General features: G+C 40.5%; 1 pseudogene; it reads left to right on the top strand.

Moving 5' to 3' along the window:
- Positions 1-8,566: 8,566 nt before the first annotated feature.
- Positions 8,567-11,208, top strand: LOC131382685 (transcription factor NF-E4-like; annotated as a pseudogene).
- Positions 11,209-11,736: the final 528 nt, after the last annotated feature.

Genomic DNA, 11,736 nt, shown 5'->3' on the forward strand with positions numbered 1-11,736 from the left:
TGTTTATTACATTAATGATAATTTCTCAGATTTGATAGTTATAATTTGGTTATATAACACGTTAACATTTTGAGAAGCTGGGTGAAAGATTTATGGGAACTCTTTACTTTTGTAATATTTTAAAGTCTGAAATTATTTCAAAATAGAAAGTTAAAAATTATATACATATGCACACATACATGATCATCAAAATATAATGTAGTGGATACAACTATTAAAATTATGTACAAAATGCCATGAGATCCTAAAAGAGTGGATAATAGCATATCTACCAGTTCTTAAATTCTCTCTTGATGAGAATGAAAGGAAATATTATCAAGATTACAGCAGAGCAATAGACCTATTGTCCTAGGCAAACCAGGCTACGAGTCGCCCTAGTTTCTCAAAGAACTAGCAAGTGATCATCAGATTGAAGCAGAAGATGGCATTCCAGGTAGGGAGAAAATGAGAAAGAGGAAACCAAACCAAGGAAGCACAAGATGTGCCTGAAGCCAGGAGAAAGTTCAGAGTCAGACGCCTCAGTCCATCTTCAGATCCCAAGTCCTTGACATGTGCCAGGCTCTGGTTTTACAAGGATAAAACAATAAACAACATGTAATAGGTCCTTGCATTCATGGAGCTTATACACTAGTAGGGAAAACTAAAAGTAAACTAATAAATACCTATAATATAAAATAAATCATTTTACAATGAGAGTTACGCAAATAACTGAATGAGTTCCCTTTGGATGGTGTGGTCTGGGGACATGACACTGAAACTCAGATCTGAAAGTTCAGGGAGAACTGGTATTCAAACAGGTGGTGTGTGGAGGATGCATGGGTTTTGTGGGCACATATTTTAGGCAGAGAATCGAGTAGTGCAAAATTACTATGCTGGAAATGAACTTAGCATATTCTAGGGGCCCAAAAAAGGCCAGTGTGGCTGAAAATGGAAAGACCAGAAGGAAATGATGCCAGAGAAGTGGTCAGGATCCTGAGTATTTAGTATTTCAGAAGCCTGGAAAATAAATTCACATTCCTCCCTCTCCCCCGACACACACACACCCGACTCAGTTTAAATATGTTCTTCTTAGTAATTGAAGGATTTTCAGTGGAGGAGTGAGCTGATCTGACATATATTTAGAAAAACCATTCTGGCTGCTTGAGAAATTGATTGGGGTGGAAAATGGCAAAAGAAGAGGAAAATAGTGGATTTAGAAGACTCTCCAATTTACGTAGTAGATGATGATGGAAGCAGAGAGGGAGAACCAGAAAATTTAAGACAAAATTCAGCGGTAGGACTTGCTGATGGGCTTGAAAGAGAACACCAACTGGATGTTACTATTTACTAAGATGGGATTTTAGTGAAATGATTTTAAGAAGAGTGTGGCTTAGTCGAAACTGAATTTTGAGAAACAATTCTGGCTGCAGTGTTTTCTAAACCTCTGTGATTATAATATGACCTTCATAATTTTACTGCAATCCTGTGAACCTCTTGTGTTATTAAATTGATATGAACTGCTACTCTTTAAATATATTTATACTGTTAATAACTTGCATGGACTCATTTTTTTGCTTACACATGTGTTATGTTAAAAAAAAAACACTTTACTTTTTTTGGGAAAATATAAGCCAGTAGTAGGCTTATTTGCTAAAGGTTCTACTTTGGTATAACCAGAAGAAATTAAAATAGAAATAATTTAATCATACATAATTCAATATTTCTTTAATGTTGTGCCTGTAGAACCACATAAAATCACCAGTTAAGAAACACCAGCTTAAAGGCAGAAAAAGTTGTCAAGGGCTATTAAAATTCACCAACTGATGGTGTCCTCTGCTAAAATCCAATACTCTATCATAGTATTCTTTCTGAAACATTTTTGTGTGGGAGTGGAAACAACAAAAATGCATAGATAAATATTCTTTTTCTAAAATTAATTTTAGTAAAAAGCAGGCCTATGTGATGTAAAATATTCTATTGTTGTGAAACAGTTAATTCCCTAAGCTCTCAACTTGCTCACAGGAAATGAATTAGGTTCTGGAATGAATCCAGCTCATTTATTCTTTTACTCAAGATTCACTCATTGGCCTCGGGCTCATGATTACTGGTGAAAAATAAATATAAAACATTTACATTCAATGTGGAAGTTAAAAAAGAAGACAGGCAGGATTCCCTGTAGGTAAACCACCAACAAAATAGACTCTTGTACCATTTACTGAAGGCTGACATTGAAGCTCCAGGGAGCAGAAATGTGTGAGATATTTAGAGAAAACATAAACCATTTAGAGTTATGATTTGCACTGGGTCAGACATTCAGGAGAAGGGTTGTCAGCAGCATTGGTGAATTCAAAATAGATATTACTATTCATGGCACACATGGAGGTGCTGCCTTCTCTCATAAGTTCTTTCTCTAAAAAACTATGAAGAATAAGTGTGTATGCAGAAATATTACTCTGAGGGTTCTCCTTCATCTCACTATATTGCCTAACAAATTATAGGAAAATTTAGCGTAAACAATGTTCCCAGTGAAAGCTGTTTCTTTTTCGGTATTCATGCACATAAGAATTAGGTTTCCTCAAATTTTTATTCCAGGTGTATTATACTCCACTCTTACACCCATTTTTCCTTGCTTGCAACTTACATTATTACCATTTCAACCTTACAGCCTTCCACGGTATGTCTCGCAGTCTCCCATCTCCGGGAATGAGCCCTGTCAGTCCCCTCTACTTAAAATACCTTTCTACAAACTGCCTCTCCAGAAGTCCTCCCAGCTTTCAAAAACCAGCTGAAATTCCACATTTTCCAGCAATCTTCCCGAAATCCTTCTCACCTAGTATTTTCTAGACTCTAAATCTCACTTGAAACTGCTGCATCAGGCTGTATTGCTATTTTTAGCAAAAGCTTCCAGTGATTTTGATAACCAGAAAAATCCAGAAAACAGTTCTCTGTCAAAATCCATTGTCTTGTGTTTTTACATTTGTTTGTACATAGTGTTTTATAATTTTAAGATGTTATATGAAATAATACATTTACAGAACTGTCTCTCCTAAACTGTAACAATTATTAGCATGTTGGATTTGCCTGTTATTTACACGTCTAAGACCTGCGAATTTGGGGAGTATAATAGGCATATATTGTTATACTAATTCATATGTTAATTGTTCGAAGTAGTAGTAGATGCCAGTGGTTTTATTGCTTAAATACTACATATTATACATTAATTTTAATCAAATATTAGTTAAGTTTCTACTATTTCCAGACACTGTTAAAAACTGGAGACAAGAAATATTAATAAGATGTACTCTCTAACTTGAATACACTGAATCTAGAAAAGCTAAAATGTGCTGGTGTATAAATTATGATTTTTTCATGTTCCATAAAACAGAAGTATAGACAAGGTATTAGAGTTGAGCAGATAGAAGTTGACTTCATAGAGCAGCAACTTTGGCAGACAAGTTGAGGTTCATTCTAGGGAATAATGTGGGTGGTGGCATCCATCTGCAAAACGCAGACATGTGAAACAACGAGATGCTTTCAATGATTGCCCATTTTAATGATGCTATATTTTATGGGAAAATTAAAAGATGGTCCGTATTTCTATCTCATTGGAAGATGAAGCACTGTTTTCCAAAGCCAAGTTTAAATACTACTGTCAAAGTAAAAATTGCACTGGACACGTTTAAGCAGACGAGGAGACTTTATTCAAGAATATTGTAGTAGAAGAGTAGCAGTGAATCAATCTATTAGAAAGATACTAGAGAACTTATGGGTGAGGTTGATCAATGAGATGTATCTAGAATTTTAAGGTATAGTGGCGTGATCTTGGCTCACTGCAGCCTCTGTCTCGTGGGTTCAAGTGATTCTCCTGCCTCGGCCTCCTCCAGTAGCTGGGATTACAGGTGCCTGCCACCACACCTAGCTAACTTTTTGTATTTTTAGTGGAGATGTGGTTTCACCATGTTGGCCAGGCTGGTCTCAAACTCTTGACCTCAAATGATCCACCCGCCTTGGCCTCCCAAAGTACTGGGATTACAGACGTGAGCCACAGCACCTGGCCTAAGTTGGTAAATGTTTTTCTCTGTGATTAGCCCATCCTTGTTTGCTAATTGGCTCCCATCAAAGATAGGCTCCTATCCTCTCACAGAGATCAGAATACAGGGGCACCATCTTCTGTGATGATTACATTTCAAGGGTATGCCTCCAGGTTCTTGAGAACTCTATTCCTGGGTTGTAAGACTTGTGAGAGTCTTTTGAAAAGATTTACAATCTCAAGGGGCCAGAAAAAGACTTTAAAGTTACAAGATTTTGAAAGCCAGTGCTCTAAGAAACGGAGCTCAGGGTGCTAGAATCAGGAAGAAGGCTATCTAAAATTCATAATTTTTAAGATGTAAGCAATAATAGTTTTGCTAAAATTTATAGCTTTTGCTAAAAATTTACAGAACTGTCTCTCTTGAACTGTGGTAATTATTAGCATAATGGATTTGCTTCTTATTTACATGCCCAAGACCTATAAATCTTGGGAGAATAATAGGTGTATATGATCATACAAATCCATATGTTAATGGTAAAAAAGTAGTAATACATGCTAGTGATTTTATTTACATCTCAAAGGGCCAGAAAAAGACTTTATTATTACAAGATTACTAAAGTCAATGTTCTAAGAAGGTGGGGGTCAGGATCCTAGAATCAAGAAGAAGCCTATCTAAAGTTTAGTCAAGCTGAGAGGAACACTAACGCCCTTTGGTACCACCTATGGTAATTTATCTATGATCTAGGTCCCAGATACAAGCAATTCCCATTCTCATTCTATGGCCAGACATTCATGCATAGTCCTGTATTTTCTATGTATTCTTGTACTGACCTGAAAGAATGAATAGGAGTTTGATAAACAGTAAAAGAGATGAGGAACATTCTAGGTAAATGCAGCAACATGAATGTGTTAGTCTGTTTTGCGTTGCTATAAAAGAATACTGAGGCTGGATAATTTATAAAGAAAAGAGGCTTATTTTGGTTCATAGTTCGACAGACTGTAAGAGAAGCATGGCATCAACATCTGCTTCTAATGAGGCCTCAGCAAGATTCTAATTATGACAGAAGGTGAATGAGGAGAAGATGTATCACACAGTGAGAGCAACAGCAAGAGGTGCTAGGCTCCTTTGAATAACCAGCTCTCACGTGTAATTATCATGGGAAAGACACCACGCCATTCATGAGAGATCCACCCCCATGACCTGAACATCTCTGACCAGGCCTGCTCCTCCAACACTGGGGGTCACATTTCAACATGAGATTTGAGGCGGATAATTATCCAAACTATATCAATAAGCAAATGAGTAGAGCAAAATGAAAGCACAATGTTTAGAGCCTCAGAGGTCATGTATTTCCATTTCTTTTCTTATTGTCTATTCAATGGAAACAAAAATATTTTGCATAATTTCTCAACTTGAATATGCAGGAAAACTTATTCTAAAATTCTAGGAACACGGCTGAAAATGTGCTTTTAAAGGTCTAATAATTACTATATATTTGTCTAGCTACTAACTATTGACTGCAATTTACTACATGCTATGCTACACAGTTGACTTTATTTTTTCTAATGCTCGCAACTCTTCAAAATAAAAAATATTGGACAGGCAGAGTGGCTCATGCCTATAATCCCAGCACTTTGGGAGGCCAAGGCTGGTGGAACACCTGAGGTCAGGAGTTCAAGACCAGCCTGGTCAACATAGTGAAACCCCATCTCTACTAAAAATACCAAAATTAGCAGGGCATGGTGGCGCACACCTGGAGTCCCAGCTACTTGGGAGGCTGAGGCAGGACAATTGCCTGAACTTGGGAGGCAGAGTTTGCAGTAAGCCGAGATCACGCCACTGCACTCCAGCCTGGGTGGCAGAGCAAGACTCCATCTCAAATAAATAAATAAAATATTTAAAAAATTAAGTCAACTTACTAAGGAGAGACGTTTTGCTCAGTGAAGTTTGGAGGCTGTGTAAAGCTACAGAGTTAGTAAGCAGCAGTGTGTATTCAAGCCTTGCTCCAACCTGGCTTCAATGCTGGAACCCATTTCATTTATATCACTCTGATTCTCCACAATCTGTTTGCATTATGTTATGTTGTTTTGTTATGGTGTTTTATATTATGTTGTTTCTTCTCAAATAATCCGATGGATTTTTTTAGAGTTTAATATCTCTGAAGTTTCAAAGAAAGATTAAGAGACTCAAGGCTTCTCAAAGCTAAAATGTTGCCTGAGATCACAAGACTGGTTACTTCTCACTTCTAGGGAATCCCTATAATTAGTATTGCTTTTCAGACTCTACTCCCGGGAATTAATTGCATGATTAGAACCCAATCAAATACTATTACATTTGTGACCAAGATGTTGAAAATCTAATATTCAGACAAACAGATCTGACTAATCATTTGAAAATGGAACAACTCTTAAATTACAAGGACTAGAAAGAAAATCTGAAATAGTTAAACTACAGCTTGGGCTCTGCAGAGGGGAATTTTTCTGCAGCCATTTCCTCTACCCTCTGATCCTTCCTGAATCATTCTCCTTTTGTCTGACAAAGACATCAAGTTGATTACCTTTTGTGTCTCCCTTTTCGAACACATTGCTGAAGCCAAGAGTAACTGTGCATTCAGAATTGAAAGAAAACCCATGATCACGTTAAAGTAATTGTAGCTTTTCATCCCCTGGCAAACAAGCTTTAAAGAAACGAGAGAAAATTTCATGTCAACTCTAAACAACTTTCTTCTTTGTCCTTAAAACATTTATCAATGTTTAATTTTTGAAGAGCCACATAGTCGTGAAAGGTGGTGGCAATCATGGCAAGAGAAATAACCTCAGGAGAAACAAAACAAATAAATGTCAAGAAAATGACCATAACACTGACAGCAAATGAGCTTCCACAAGTTTAATTACCAGGAAATGCATGACCCTGTTGTTACTAACAAGACTGAAATCAACTAGCCTGAAGTTTCCATGGTAGGGACTGGAACTAATTATTTGGTCAAGCTTCTTTGATAATGGACTGTGGGATATCTGCCATTGGCTTCCTACCTTGGAATTGCCTGTCTTTCTGAAAGCAGTCTTTTAACAAAAGAATTTGGAAAATATAGACAATCTCCCAAAGTAGTTCCCAAATATTAATTTAAAGTAATACAAAGTATAAAGAAACCATTTATTCTATTCCAAGAGAAGTGTGATCTCTGATCCTGTGAATTTTTTCAGACTCAATCAATAGTAGCCCTTAGTAGGCCCTCAAATATAGTTGAATATATGAGTGAAAAAAAAATGCCAATGGGGATTCACTTTATTTTCATATGGTAATGTGAAAGGAAAATAAACCTTGGAGACCCCAAATCACTAAGCGAAAGGAAAAAGTCAAGCTGGGAACTGCTTGTGGCAAACCTGTCTCCCAGTCTATTCAAAGTCATCCCTCTGCTCACTGAGATAAATGCACGACTGTCTCCTCTGGAAAAGCTAATCAGAAACTCCAAAGAATGCAACTGTTTGTCTCTCACCTACTTGTGACCAGAAGCCCCCTCGCTGCTTGAGTTGGCCCCCCTTTCCGGACAGAACCAACGTACATCTTACATATATTGATTGATGTCTCATGTCTCCCTAAAATGTATAACCAAACTGTGCTCTGACCACCTTGGGCACATGTCATCAGGACATCCTGAGGCTGTGTCATGGGCCTGTGCCCTCAACCTTGGCAAAGTAAACTTTCTAAATTAACTGAGACAGTCTCAAATTTTCAGCGTTCACAGTAACTTTCAATAAAGTTTTTCTTTATTGAAAAAAGTTGTTGTCATATATAATGATGGATTCTAAATGTTCAAGACTAAATATAAAAAGTATGGTTAGACAAAAGATTCTTGAATGTCTAAGTTATTGTTTCCTTTACCTATTTATTTATTTATCCATTCATTTATAAGTATTTATTAAGTGAATTTCAGAGGTTAGCAACTATAGAATTAGTCATTAAGGGATACAAACGTGTTGTGATCATCAATTTTATGTATCAATTTGACTTGGCTAAGAAATGCCCAGATAGCTGGTGAAACATTATTTCTGAGTGTGTCTGTGAGGGTATTTCCAGAAGAGATTAGTGTTTAAATCAGCAAGCAGAGTAAAGAAAATACTTTCACCGGTATGGAACAGCATCATCTAATTAATTGAGGGACCAAATATAACAAAAAGGTGGAGGAAGGGCAAATTTATGATCCCCCTTTGAGTTGGAAGATCTATCTTCTCCTGGTTCTTGGGCCTTGGGACTAGAATTGGGACTTGCATAATTGGCTTTCCTGCTTCTCAGGCCTTTGGGCTTGAATTAGAACTACACCAGTGGCTTCCCTGGGTCTCCAACTTGCAGAAGGCAGATCAGCCTACATATGATTTATTATGTTACATGTATGATTTATTATGAGGCATTGGTTAACACTGTGAGCTTATATACATGTATGTGTCTATATATATATGTATATATATATATAGACACATACATGTATATGTGTGCATGTGTAAGATTCTACCCCAGGCCTGAAAGCTTAAGGAGATGAGTAACTCCTCCCTTCTTAGGCCCAGTCCCAAGACACAAGGCCATTTGGCACCAGCAGCGTGCATCAGCAAGAGAGCAGAAGCAGGAAGAGAGCCAGCTGGAAGACAGGTACCCCTGAAGTTCAAGAAAGAGGCCATCCAGGTACAACGCAGAAGTTACGTCAGACTAGGACACTTCCTGTTTACAGGAGACTATAAAACCTTTGTCCTATCCTCACTTAGGGCTGATGCCATTTTAGACCTCAGCCTGCCTGCACCCAGGCACTCATTAAAACAACATATTGCTCCACACCACATCGTGTTGTCTGTTGGCATGCTTTTGGGGTTTGAACCAATACAAGAACCTTACATCTGGTACCAAAACCTGGGAGTGGCTCAGGTCTGCATACCCTGTGGATCTAACCCTCCACAGGCCACAACTGCCAGACAAAGGAAGCTCCTCAGCCTCCAGTCACCTCTCTGTGCATGCACATCGGTCACTGGTCTCGCCGACTGGTAAGTTTCCCAGGAGCCCGGTTAACAAGGGAAAATCCACACAGCCTCTCTTGGTTTCTCTGGTCCAAAAATCCAAAGTTAGTCCAAGAAGGCTCTGGTATGTGCCAGGCACTCGCTGATCATCTGGTCTTAGGGGGACGCCTCTAAGCCATTTGATCCCATTCCGGGAACAAGAAAAGCAGCGGTGACGATTGCTCCTTTTATCGTCTCCCTCCAGCCGTCCAGGACGGTCTCCTCTTTCCCTGTTCTCCCAAGCTGACCCTCCCTTATGGGAAAGTCCTGGTCCTCCATTCCAAAAAACAGCCGTCTAGGCTGCCCCATAAAAAACCTGTAAACCTTAGGCCTCAGGCAAGATATCCACCCTAAGCGCCTTATCTTTTTTTGCAATACGGCCTGACTGCAGTACGAATTAGATAACGGGTCCAAATGCCGCAAATAGAACATTCGACTTTACAGTTTTAACTGACTTAAGCAATTATTGCTGACTACTGGAAAAATGGGCAGAAATTCCTTATGTCCAGGCCGCTTTGCACTCAGATCACAACCTGACCTCTGCAATTCTGGCTTACCTGTTCAAATACTTCTCCTCCATTCTCACCGCCCTGATCGCCTTTCTCCTCCCTACCCTACCTCTTTTTCCTTGTTCAATCCAGCTGACTGCTGTCCACCACTCCCAGCCCCTACCTCTCCCTCTCAATCATCTTCTTTAACCCCTCAATCTTCCTCATTGTCTTCCCAGCTGCCGTCTTCCCAGCCGCCATCTTCCCCACCATCTTCCCAGCCCGTCTTCTCGGCCACCATCTTCCCACCTGCCATCTTCCCAGCTTGCATCACCTCCCAAACTACCCACCCCTTTTCTGACACTGTCCCCTCCTCAAGACAATTCTAGTATTGCCTGTACCCATTCTCCTCCCTGACCACCCTCTCCTGAAGCCTGTAAACCCATCACGCCACCTTACATCCCTATCTATCCTCCACTGCCTATCAACTCAACCCCTCTTCCCCCTTCAAACCCTCAGCAGGAACCACTTCCAGCTGCTTCTTTCCCTCCCGCCCATACTCTCTCAGGAGCCATCATTGGCTCATGTCCTACCCTTACTTCAGTGCCGGTGCTAGAGTGCTCCATTCAGGAAGTAGCAGGAACTGAAGGTATTGTTAGAGTTCATGTTCCCTTCTCCCTCACTGATCTCTCTCAAATTAACAAAAGATGCAGTTCATTTCCAGAAGACTCTACTTCTTATATTAAGGAGTTTCAGTACCTTACCCAGTCTTATGAACTAACCTCGCATGACCTCTACATTATCCTCTCTTCCACCCTCACCTCAGAAGACCAAAACCGTATCTGGACCCTAGTTCAGGAGCATGCTGATACATTTCATCCCCAAGCTCCTGCCCAGCCTACTAGCGCAGAGGCAGTCCCCAACCAGGACCCCTACTAGGATTATCAAGACAGGGCCTCTAGACGCCACCATCAAGACCACAGGATTGTGTGTCTCCTTGCAGGACTCAAAAAAGGTGCCCATAAAAGAGTAAACTATGAAAAACTTTCCGAAATTACCCAAGGTCCTGATGAAAACCCAGCCCTTTTTCTCTCTCATGTAACTGAAGCCATGAGAAAGTATACCAACCTAGACCCAGCCGGCCCAGAAAGAACCACTGTTTTAAACCTTCGGTTCATCTTTCCATCTACCCCTGATATTTGGTGCAAGCTTCAGAAGCTTGACGACGGCCCTCAAACCCGACCACGAGACCTTCTTAATTTAGCCTTCAAAGTCTTTAACAATTGTGATGAGGAAAGTAAAAGGCAAAAACAGGCAGAGTTTCAAATGCTTGCCTCCACCATCAGAGGCCCTGCAGGCCCAAGAGGCTGCAGCTCCACAAAGAAGCCTCCTAGCAATCCACCTCCACCTGGTGCCTGTTTCAAGTGCAGCAATGAAGGCCACTGGTCCAGACAATGCCCAAACCCAGGTAAGCCCACCAGCCTGTGCCCCTTCTGTGGAGGACCCCACTGGAAGTCGGACCATGAGAGGCCCCTGCAAGGACCGCCCCCATCCCTGCCTGAGCTAACCAAAACCTCCTACTTGGATCTCTCTGACCTTGCCGCCGAAGACTGATGGTGCCCTGGAACGGACGCCCCAGCAACTGCCATTGCTTCATTCAAGCCAATGGTAACCCTGATAGTGACAGGTAGGCCAGTATGTTTTTTAATTAATATCAAGGCCACCTACTCTGCTTTACCTAATTTTTCAGGACCCACCCAGTCCTCTCATGTCTCTGTTGTAGGAATTAACGGACAAGTCTCCAAACCCTTTTTCTTCACTCACTCTTTCTTAGTCCTGCCCTCATGCCCAACTCCGCTCCTAGGCAGAGCCATCCTTTCAAAACTCCATACTACTCTCCACTTCCACATTCCCCATAGTACCCAATGCATCAACCCAGACCCCTCCGAGGCTTCTTTCTTCTACTCCTCCGACCTCCCACCTTAAAACATGCAACTTTTCCTTATCCCCCATCCATAGTTAACCCCGCTATTTAAGATACTTCCACACCCTCAGTCGCAAAACACCACACCCTCATTCACATTACCCTTAAAAACCCCACCCAGTTCCGACTGTAAACTAGTTCAACCATTGTGGAAGTCAGTGTGGTGATTCCTCAGGGATCTAGAACTAGAAATACCATTTGACCCAGCCATC

Source organism: Hylobates moloch, unplaced genomic scaffold, assembly GCF_009828535.3.
Source record: "Hylobates moloch isolate HMO894 unplaced genomic scaffold, HMol_V3 SCAFFOLD_1155, whole genome shotgun sequence".
Classification (NCBI taxonomy): domain Eukaryota; kingdom Metazoa; phylum Chordata; class Mammalia; order Primates; family Hylobatidae; genus Hylobates; species Hylobates moloch.